This window comes from Chiloscyllium punctatum, chromosome 1 (genome assembly GCF_047496795.1).
Source record: "Chiloscyllium punctatum isolate Juve2018m chromosome 1, sChiPun1.3, whole genome shotgun sequence".
NCBI lineage: Eukaryota > Metazoa > Chordata > Chondrichthyes > Orectolobiformes > Hemiscylliidae > Chiloscyllium > Chiloscyllium punctatum.
In genome coordinates, this window is record NC_092739.1 from 67227927 (window position 1) to 67238718 (window position 10792).

Genomic DNA, 10792 nt, shown 5'->3' on the forward strand with positions numbered 1-10792 from the left:
AACAAAAGTAACTGAAGTTATATATTGAAGAAGACCTGGATTGTTTGTTAACTCTCTCATCTTTTAGAATGAACGTGTTGGTTTCAGTTCTTTCATAGGTAAATCGCAAAACATTTTTAAAGTTACATTCTCAAGTCAGCCCAGACTGACCATTGTGGCACAGCCTCACACAGGCTAACACCTTCAATGCATTATCTGGGCCGACGTGACACCAATTGTTAAAATTGACTTGAGAATGCAACTTTAAAAATGCTCTGTGATTTACATATGAAAGAACTGAAACCAACATGGTCACTCTAAGAGATGAGAAATTTAACAAACAATCCAGATCATTTTCAATATATAATTTCAGTTACATCACACTGTAAACTTTTGCTATAAATTCTGTGTCTTATGATCTTATACTCCACAACCACCTGATAAAGGAGAGTGCCCCCAAAAGCTAGTGCTTCCAAATAGACATGTTGAACTATAACCTGATGTTGTGTGATTTTTAACTTTGTCCAGCCCAGTCCAACACCAGCATCTCCAAATCGTGAATAAGATTTATGACAGCTGTAACAAAACTCTGTTCTAACACGTCCTAGTGCATTGTGTACAGTTCTGCAGAACACACCTTGAGTATATATTGGTCTTTGGAAGGAGTGTACTGTATCTTCATAATGTTATCAGGAGCCCATTGTGATTGTGGAGAGAGAATACTTAAACCACGAATGTACCAGGATAATTATTGATTATAGAGTCAGAGTTGTACAGCAGGGAAACCGATATTTGATCCAACTAGTCCATGCCCTCAGATATCCTAAAATAATCCAGTTCCATTTGCCAGCATTTAGCCCATATCCCTCTCAGCCCTTCCTATTCATATACCCATCTGGATGCCTTTTAAATGCTGTAATTGTACCAGTCTCCACCACCTCCTCTGGCAGCTCATTCCATACACGCACTACCCTCTGTGTGAAAACGTTGCTCTTTTGGTTCCTTTTAAATCTTTCCTTTCTTACCTTAAACCTGTGCCCTCTAGTTTTGGACTCCCCTACCTGGGGGAAAGGACCTAGGCTATTTGCCCTATCCATGTCCCTCATGATTTTATAAACATCTATAAGGTCACTCCTCGACCTCTGACACTTCAGTGAAAACAGCCCCAGCCTATTATTATCAGGGTAGATATAATTTATTTTGGCATATTGGATGGAATTGTTAGGGTTGATAAAGAGACACATTTTCAATTGGTGTAGGAATCTGGAATGGGAGTACACAAAATCTTAGAATCAGAAACATATGAATCATATAAATGTAAAAATCAGCTCCACTCATTGCTCTGAAATGTAGACTCTGTAAATTTATGATTGGACAAATGGAATTTAGACTCTGTTCTGCCTTTTGGGTTTGACTTTACCTCAGTGAGCATTGCAATAACACTGTTTATGAATGAGGTACTGGGCTGATTTTATTACTGTGTATTAAGAGTCCTGCAAGTCATTGCTTGACTGCTATTCTCAGAAACAGTTTTACATGGTGTTTTAACATCTTTTTATATTGATCTTGAGACATGAAGAGACATTGTCACAAGACCTGGAGTGACTTCATAATGGACAGTTCCAATCCCTGGATTTGACTGATTGGAAATTTTACTGCACAAGACTCAAAATGTACCTGCAATTCTCTCGGACTCTTTATTCCCTGAAGCAGTGGCAAATTGCATAGGCAAACGAGAATTCAGCAGGAACAAGGAGGTGGCTGGTGGGGATGGGGTATGATTCCATACTCATAAGGTCACCAATTGAGATTGGAGAGAATGATCCCTGACATCATGACGGTTGTTAAGGAAAATATTTGAAGTGATTACAACTGAGAAGGGGAAGAAAATCTTTAGTAGTTTGTCAAAGGTTTGGAATGGTCTCGAGAGGGCCTGAATGAAGGGACAGTCTTGAGGGATTGAATGACCTATTCTTTCCCTCCTTTCCCACTTGGGACCTACAAAGCATTACAAGATTATACTTACCTGTGCTTCTCCTAAGCACAATTCAATTTCCTAACAGATCTTGAAAGAGGAGTCACCGTTTTAGTGGCTCAGCACTTAAAATCACAACAGGGTCATAGGGCAGCAGCAGTTACATATTCATGAGGGCCTCTGGCTGCGTTCAGTGAAAGGTTGATGAAGTTAACATGGGTTGGCCAGGAACATTGTGATATCTAGTTAGTAAGTGACACTTATAGTTATTTTCCTTTGCATGCAAAAGATAAGGAGTTGATAACAGTCAGTGTGTTATTTGACTGATGAGACTGTCACAGCTGAGCCCAATCCTCATGCCACATGCAGACTTATTCAATTTGGTTCAGAGGATTTCATCAGGAGCAGGAACATTGCTGTTTATTTATTCCCTTTTCCCAGCAACAAATAAACTCTCTACTATGAGCAAACAACTACCAGGCTGAGATCAGATAACTCAGCACAGACAGAAGACTATATCTGGGATCTTTATGTTAAATTCCAGGGCAATATCCCCTCACAGTGATCAGTGGACAATCAAAGACTGGATTTAATCATGAGATGGTGGAATCTCCTCTTGAGCAATTACAATAATTGGAGACTGTCAATCGCAGTTCATTTTATACCCACCTGATTTTATGACCCATAGGTAAATGGATTGGTCTTAGCCCTGACACATGGTAAATCCCAGGAGAGTGCTGGAGAAACTGCAGAATTGACAGCATCTGTGGAAATAGTTTCAAATTCAGTACGACTTCTTCAGAACAACATCCACTTTCTCCACTACAGAACAGAGTCACCAAGAGCTGTGGTCCTACTATTGGGAGCTGTCTTTTACATTTATAACAAGGAAATAAGTTACAGCCAATCTATGTAATGGATCCATCTATTGTCCAAAGTTAATTTTGACTCAACACATTTATTCCACACTGGCTTTTACAGCTAAGAGCGAAAGGGACTTTCATGCTGTCACTTTGAGTTAATCACATTCCTTTGTGATTAATAGTATGCACATTATGAAACATGCAGCTTAGTTGTCTGAACTAGAAAAGTAAAACTTTAATTCTGTTCCCTAATGCTGTTGCTCAGAAATATCCGATCAAGTCTTGCAAATATCCTTGAAACCCCTTTGTCCAAACTTTTCTGAGAGCTTAGATAATCTATCAACATAATTGTTCACAGGTATGTAGTTCGAATTATAACTCTAGAATTTCTTTAAACAGAGCAATTATGCCCCAAAGACATTTAATTAAAATATTCACATTTCCTTTGCACAGGACTTAAACCCAGTATTTGGCCCTTAATCATTGTAGTATTTTCCCTATTCTCTAATTTTACTTTAATTGAATTGTGCATAGACTGAGAATGACGTGATTCTGGTCGGTGCACTAAAAACAGGGTGCCAATCTGATGAAGTTATTGGAAGTAGCTTGCTAAACAGTCCCACAGCTTATGGATCAGACCAAAACTCTAATGTCCTGCCCAGTGCTAGGGACAGAAGCTAGGGGGTTGGTGCTGCTTCTTTTCTTTATTCATTTGTGGGATGTGGGTATCGCTGGCTGTCTGGCATTATTGCCCTTGTTGCCCTTGAAGAGGCTTTATAGTGATTAGTACAACTGAATGGCTGACTCGAGGGCAATTGAGAGTCAACTACATTTGTGGGCCAGACCAGATGAGAATGGCAAATTTCTTTCGCTGGAGGACTTTAGCGAACCAGTTGGGTTTTTCCAACAATTAACAATGGTTTCTTAGTCATCAGTAGATTCTTAATTCCAGCTATTTTTCATTCAGATTCACCAGCTATCATGGTGGGATTGGAAATCCAGTCCCTAGAACATTAGCTGAGCTTCTGAATTAGTAGTTTTAACACCACTGGCCCATCGCCTTCTGATATGAACACAGCAGGGTCCATTCGACCTGAGCACATCAGGCACCCCAGGGCCTTGGAGGAGAAAGTGAGGACTGCAGATGCTGGAGATCAGAGCTGAAAATGTGTTGCTGGAAAAGCGCAGCAGGTCAGGCATCATCAGATTCATGAAGAAGGGCTTATGCCCGAAACATCGATTCTCCTGTTCCTTGGATGCTGCCTGACCTGCTGCGCTTTTCCAGCAACACATTTTCACCCCAGGGCCTTGGGCCTTGCTTAATGGCCCCTGATCACTACATTTTTAATAATTCCCCTCATTAGATAAGAAAGGAATTCTGAACACACAGCAACATCTACATTCCCTGGTCTGCTTTTCCTATAACAGTTTATTTGATGATAGTAAACACTTCCCTTGATTATTATCCTAGATTTGGTGGTAATAAAGATAAAGTTGCCATAGTCCTGTAGGAGCATAAGTCTCTCATTAGAGAGAGAAACAGTTGATGGTGTTTTAAGCTGAGGGTTACCACATGTCAGGTGAGGGGAGAGGTTGAGAAGTAGAGTTTTCATGGTAACCTCAGCCAATGCAGGAATTAAAAATTGTTCAATAGTTCATAACGAGTGTTTAAGAGACTCACTAGCCCTGCAACACTAACTATATTTTGGGGAATGCTAATTTTTTCTAATATGTTAAATAACATACTTAATTTTTAAAAATCATAATATTTAATCTGCTACCTGAAGCCATCTACATGTCCTTCCCATTTTTTCAATCTATGTAATATATAAATTATAAGAGAAAACTTGTGTATTTTATTTCTGATTTGCTGTCTGTTGAATAATTCAATATGATTAGCCACTTACTCGAATTGATAACATCACTGTTGCTGTATGCTTGACTTGGCACAAGATTGAAACATGTCAATAAAGAGGAAATCCATGCTTTTAGGTTTTCTTCATGATCAACAGTGAATGCTTGTGTTTTTGCTAATGCCTGTGAAATTTGGCCATAGCATTTTTTGTACTCATTTCATACATTTGCTGACAAATTCGTACGTAATTCCCTTCCAATATAAGATGAATTCTAAGTTACGACCATGTTTGATCTTTATTAATCTTTGTCTTAATCCATATAGAATATGTTTCTATCTCAAAATTTGTTGCATCCTTTTCCTTCTCCAATTATGTTATTTGCAATTTTGGCTACTTCACACCATTCATTTTTCATAAATTCACTGTATCGTGCAATAATTATCTGCCAATCCTGTTCTTTCAGTTACCTTTTGTATCTCTCAGTTATTCCTGTCTCCTCAATGAATTATGTGTCTCCTTTATTTCTCTTACAGTTATGGTAACATGTGCATTGAGGTGCACACAATTTGTTTTCATTGATTGTTCTATAAAATGGAGCCTGCTTTGTACACCAGTCTTCCAACCAAGCATTTATCTTCATGATCAGACTCTTCTTCTGCCAGTTAGCATTTGGCCCAGCTAATCTCAACATTACCATCCTTGAGATCATAGCTTCTGATACTCCCACAGTAAGACTTTCTCCCTTTATCTCAATGTCCTGCATTTCTGAGCTTCTCTTTAAACTTACACCAGATAGGTAAAACATGGGCTCTTGACCAAGATGACAGAAAACTCTATCCTCTAGATTATAAAGTACACAATTACTACATTTAAAAAAAATTATTCTCTTTCCCTCCTTGGTTAGGAGAGTGGAAAAAGAATTGGCAAGTTAAATACAATGTGGAAAAATGTGAGATTATGCATATTGTTAGGAAAGGCTTTGGAAAACTGAAGCACAAAGGAACTTTGAGTCTGAGTTCAGGATTCTCTTAAGGTTAACATGCAGCTTCAGTTGGCAATTAGGAAGGCAAATGCAATGTTAGCATTGATTTTGAAAGAACGAAAATACAAGAGCAGGGATATATTTCTGTGGCTGTATAAGGCTCTGGTTAGACTGCATTTGGAGTAGTATGAACAGTTTTGGGCTCCATATCTAAAGAAGGATGTGCTAGTTTTGGAGTGGATCCAGAGGAGGTTCTCATGAATGATCCTGGGAATGATGGGCTTGTCAAATGAGGAGTGATCGAGGACTCTGGGTCTGTACTTGATGGAGTTTAGAAGGATGGGGGAATCTCATTGAAACTTACAGAATACGGAGAGACCTGGATAGAGTGGGTGTGGAGAGGGTGTTTCTAGTAATAGGAGAAACTAGGAGCTAAGGGCAGAGGCTCAGAGTGAAGGGACTGTTTAGAACTGAGAAGAGGATGAATATCTTCAGTCAGAGGAAGTGAATCTGTGGAACTTATTGCCACAAACGGCTGTGGAGGCTGAGTCATTAAGTGTATTTAAGACATAGATAGATGAGGTTCTTGATTAGTAAGGGGATCAAAGGTTATGAGGAGAAGACAGGGGTTGAGGAACATATCAGCTATGATCATGGAGCATGGAATGCGTTGCCAGCAGCAGTTGTGGAAGTGAGGTCATTGGGGATATTTAAGAGACTGCTGGACATGCATATGGTCACAGAAATTTGAGGGTTTGTACATTAGGTTTACTTTACATGACGATCAATGGTCGGCACAACATCGTGGGCTGAAGGGCCTGTTCTGTGCTGTACTGTTCTATGTTCTATGTTTTAAATGGCAGAGCAGGCTTGATGGCCTAATTCTGTTCCTTCTTTTATGGTCTTCTGACTTCCTCTTGTGCTACGAAGCAATGGTTATTCATGTTTACAAAGTTAAAAATCACACAATACCAGATTATAGTCCAACAGGTTTATTTGGAAGCGCTAGCTTTTGGAGTGCTAGTGGTTGTGGAATCCACAACCAGCGCTCTGAAAGCTAGTGCTTCCAAATAAACCTGTTGGACTATAACCTGGTGTTGTGTGATTTTTAACTTTGTACCCAGTCCAACACTGGCATCTCCAAATCATGTTATTCATGTTGGTATGTCCCTGCGGAATTTTATTTTTATTGTCATGAGTGGCAAAACTTGTACCTGTTGGATAGGGCCAGGGTCTATGACCTCTTTGGCTATCTCCTCTTGATTCTTCCTAGCCAGTTCATTTACAGTCACACTCTTGCCTTCCTCCAGCTGTGCTTTTCTCTGAGATATAACCACATTATCCAGAAATTCCTTTTCTCCCCTTATGTGACTGAGTCTCTTCAAATTGTGCTTCAACCCAACAACTTACAGACATTTCCTGCAAATATGTCAAATCTAAGATAGTTTCAATATCCACAAATTTCCAGATATCAGAGCCTTGACATAAAACCCATCTCTATTTATTAATTAACAAGAATTTATATGTAAAACTAATAGAATTATTTGAGGTACGCACTAATTGAAAGATTAATAATAGGAGCTTGTCTGAAAAATATGGCAATAATCATGAGGAATTTTGATTTACATATAGACTGGAAAGATCAAATGGGTAAAGGTAGCCTTCAAGGCAAATCTATTGAATGTTTTTGGATAGGTTCTTAGAATGGCATGTTCTGAAGCAGGCTATACAAACCTGGTATTGTGCAATGAGATATTGTTAATTAATTACCTCATAGTGAAGGTGCACCTAGATAATACTGATTATAATATAATCAAATTTTACATTTATTTTGGAAAACAGCTTCAAGACAAATATTTTAAACTTAAGGGCTATTATGATGACATAAAAGTGAATTGTCAAACTAGATTGAGGGATAGGTAATAGGGGGTGCACTGTCAGATCTTTTAAGGGATATTTCAGAGAACGTGGAATAGATACATTTTAACAAATAGTAAAAATCCCAAGTCGAAGACTCACCATCTGTGGTTATTAAACACTGTATAAAACTTAAAGAAAAAGCATCTAAGTTGGGGTGTCATGATGAGGTTGTATAGCACATTGGTGAGGCCTCTTCTGAAGTACTGCATGCAGTTCTGGTGGCCCTGATATAAGAAGGATATTATTAAGCTGGAGAGGGTTCAGAAAAGATTTTGCACGATGTTGCTGAGAATGGAGTGTTTGAGTTATAAAAACAGGCTGAATAGACTGGAATTTTTCTCACTAAAGTATAGAAGGTCGAAGGGTGACCTTATAGAGGTTTGTAAAATCATGAGGGGCATAGATAAGGTGAATAACAAAGGTCTTTTACTTAAGATGGGGAGTTCAAAACTAGGGGCATATTTTTAAGGTGAGAGGAGAAAGATTTAAAAATAGGACTCGAAGGGCAACATTTTTTTCTACAAAGAGTAGTTAGTGTATGGAATGAATTGCCAGAGGGAGTGGTGGATACGGGGTACAGTTACAATGTTTAAAAGATATTTGGCTTAGTACATGATGAGGAAAGGTCTGGAGAGATATGGGCAAACACAGGCAGATGGGAATAGTTTAGCTTGGGGATATGGTCAGCATAGACTATTTAGACTGAAGGGTCTGCTTCCAAGCAATTCTAATTATGCAACGATGGATAGCTGGTCAGAAAATTGGGCAGAATGTTAAAAAAAAGAATAAACTAAAAGGTTAGAAACTTGGGGAAATTAGAGCACAAGACAAAAACTAGCTAGAAATATAAAAAGAGAGAACTCAAGTTTTTTTTAGAAATGGATAGAAGTTAACAAAATAAGTATTGGTACTATGCAGAGTCAGTCCTCACTTGGGGAATTAATAATGAAAAATATTGAGCTGACAGATGAACTGAACTGATTGGTCTTCACTAACTTTTGAGAAATAGATGTAAATAAGAAACAGAAGGGAGGGAGGAACTTAGGAAAATTACAAACTCCAGAGAAGTTGTACTGAGCAAATTCTTGGATTGCAGACTGACAAATCCCCAGATCGTGATTGACTTCATCCTAGAATCTTAAATATGGCTAGTTGGCGTAGCAGGTTCCATATTGGCATGGATAGAAAATTGACTCGCTGTGAGAAGGTAAACAGAGTAGGCAAAAATATGTCATATCCTGATTTGCAAGATGTATGACTGATATTTCATAAGATCAGTGCTGAGGCCTCAAGATTTTACAATTCATATAAATGACATGAATGAAATGACCAAAGTTGGGTTACTAAATTTGTTAATGACAGAAAGATAGGGAGGAAAGTAAGTTGTTAAGTGACAAAAGGAGGCTTAAAAAGGATATCAGATAGGTTAATAAAAGCAAAATACTGCAGAAGCTGAAAATCTGTAATAAACACAGAATAGGGAGGTCACTTACTACTTGGAAGTTGCAAAGCTAGGCGACATTGAGTAACAAGGGAATCACCAAGTGCAAGTACACTAATTGATAAACATTGCTGACCAATAGCACAAGATAATAGAAAATGCAAACCAAGTTTTATTTCAAGAAAGTGATAGAATTTAAAATAGGAAGTAGCAAGTTATGTTAAACCTGTATTGAATCTTGGTCAGACCACACTTATAAGGTGAGTAGAAATGCATGCAATATTCAAGTATACGGTTCAAGGATGATATCAGAAATGCATGGAGGAACAGGTGAAATCATTCTGCTCTAGAAAAAGGTGGCCCTAATAGAAGCTTTTAATACTACAAGATTGTTACCAAGAAATCCCACACGGAATTGGTGCCAAACCCACAGCATTTTGTATTGCTCAACTTCCACTCTACTCATAGACATATTTACAGCTCATTCATAGGGTTCTTATCATTAATCACATAACCTGACAATGAAAAGGATCACACAGAGCAGGAAAGAACGTATGTAAAGGAAAAGTGTTTCTTTTTTAAAAACTTGTTTTACTTCAAGTCAGAAATTTTTGATTTGATTTGATTTATTACTCCTTCACGTGTACAGAGTGAAAACAGTTGTCTTACATGCTTTACAAGCAGATTGTACTACACAAGTGCATCAGGATAACAGAAGAGTGCTGGATACAGAGTTACTGCTGCCGAGAAGGTGCATAGAGACATCAACATTAACATTTATGAGGTCAATTCAGAAGTCTGATAATAGCAGGGATGAAGCTGTTCTTGAATCTATTTGTACAGATATTCAAACTTTTATATCTTCCGCCCTGTGGGAGAGATACTAAGTATAAAGTGGAAGTATTTTTAATGAGCTGCTCCAGAGCCATATTTCTGCTGTAGCAGGCTTATTAGCAGCAAACATGGAAGAAAACCAGTCTGTGGAGGAACTGTGGCAGTCTGCAAGCCAACTCTGGGAAAAGCAAGCTGTAACTGAGATTCTAACTTAAGGTGAAAGGGAAGTTCAGAGTTGCACTGTGAATCATAGACTTTCTACTGTGCAGAATGAGGACATTTTGCTCATCAAATCTGAACCAACCCTCCAAAGAGCATCCCACACAGACTCACCTAAACTCCGTAACCCTGAATAGGGTTTTTACCATGGCTAACACATTTAACCTGCAATCCATGGACGCGATAGGGTAACTGTGTTTTTTAAAAACACACCCAATCCACCTAATCTGCACATCTTTGAACTGTGGGAGGAAACCCATACAGACGTGGGGAGAATGTGCAAACTCCACACGGACAGTCACCCAAGATGGGAATCAAACCTGGGTCCCTGGTGTTGAGGCAGCAGTGGTAACCACTGTGCCACCCAAGTGGGGAGAAGGCAATAAAAGTAAGAGGGCAGAAAGGAAATCAGGCTATGACAAAGAGGAAGGGAATCATAGACAAGCCACTGGATCACTCCCACTAACTTTGTATTTCCCAAAAACCTTTGGCATTGATCAGAATTACAGCATTCCCTTATGGTCAGTAAGGACACTACAACTGGGTAATTGGAGAATCTGGGTGCTTGATTAGTTTGAACTCTGCACTTCCATGCTGATAACAGTATGGGAATTTATGCGCGAAAGAATTCATTTTTTTAAAAAAAAATTGCCTTTATGAAATTGTATTTAAATTTCTCCAGTAACATTAAAAAGAACTACACCAAAAGTTGGATAACCGTTC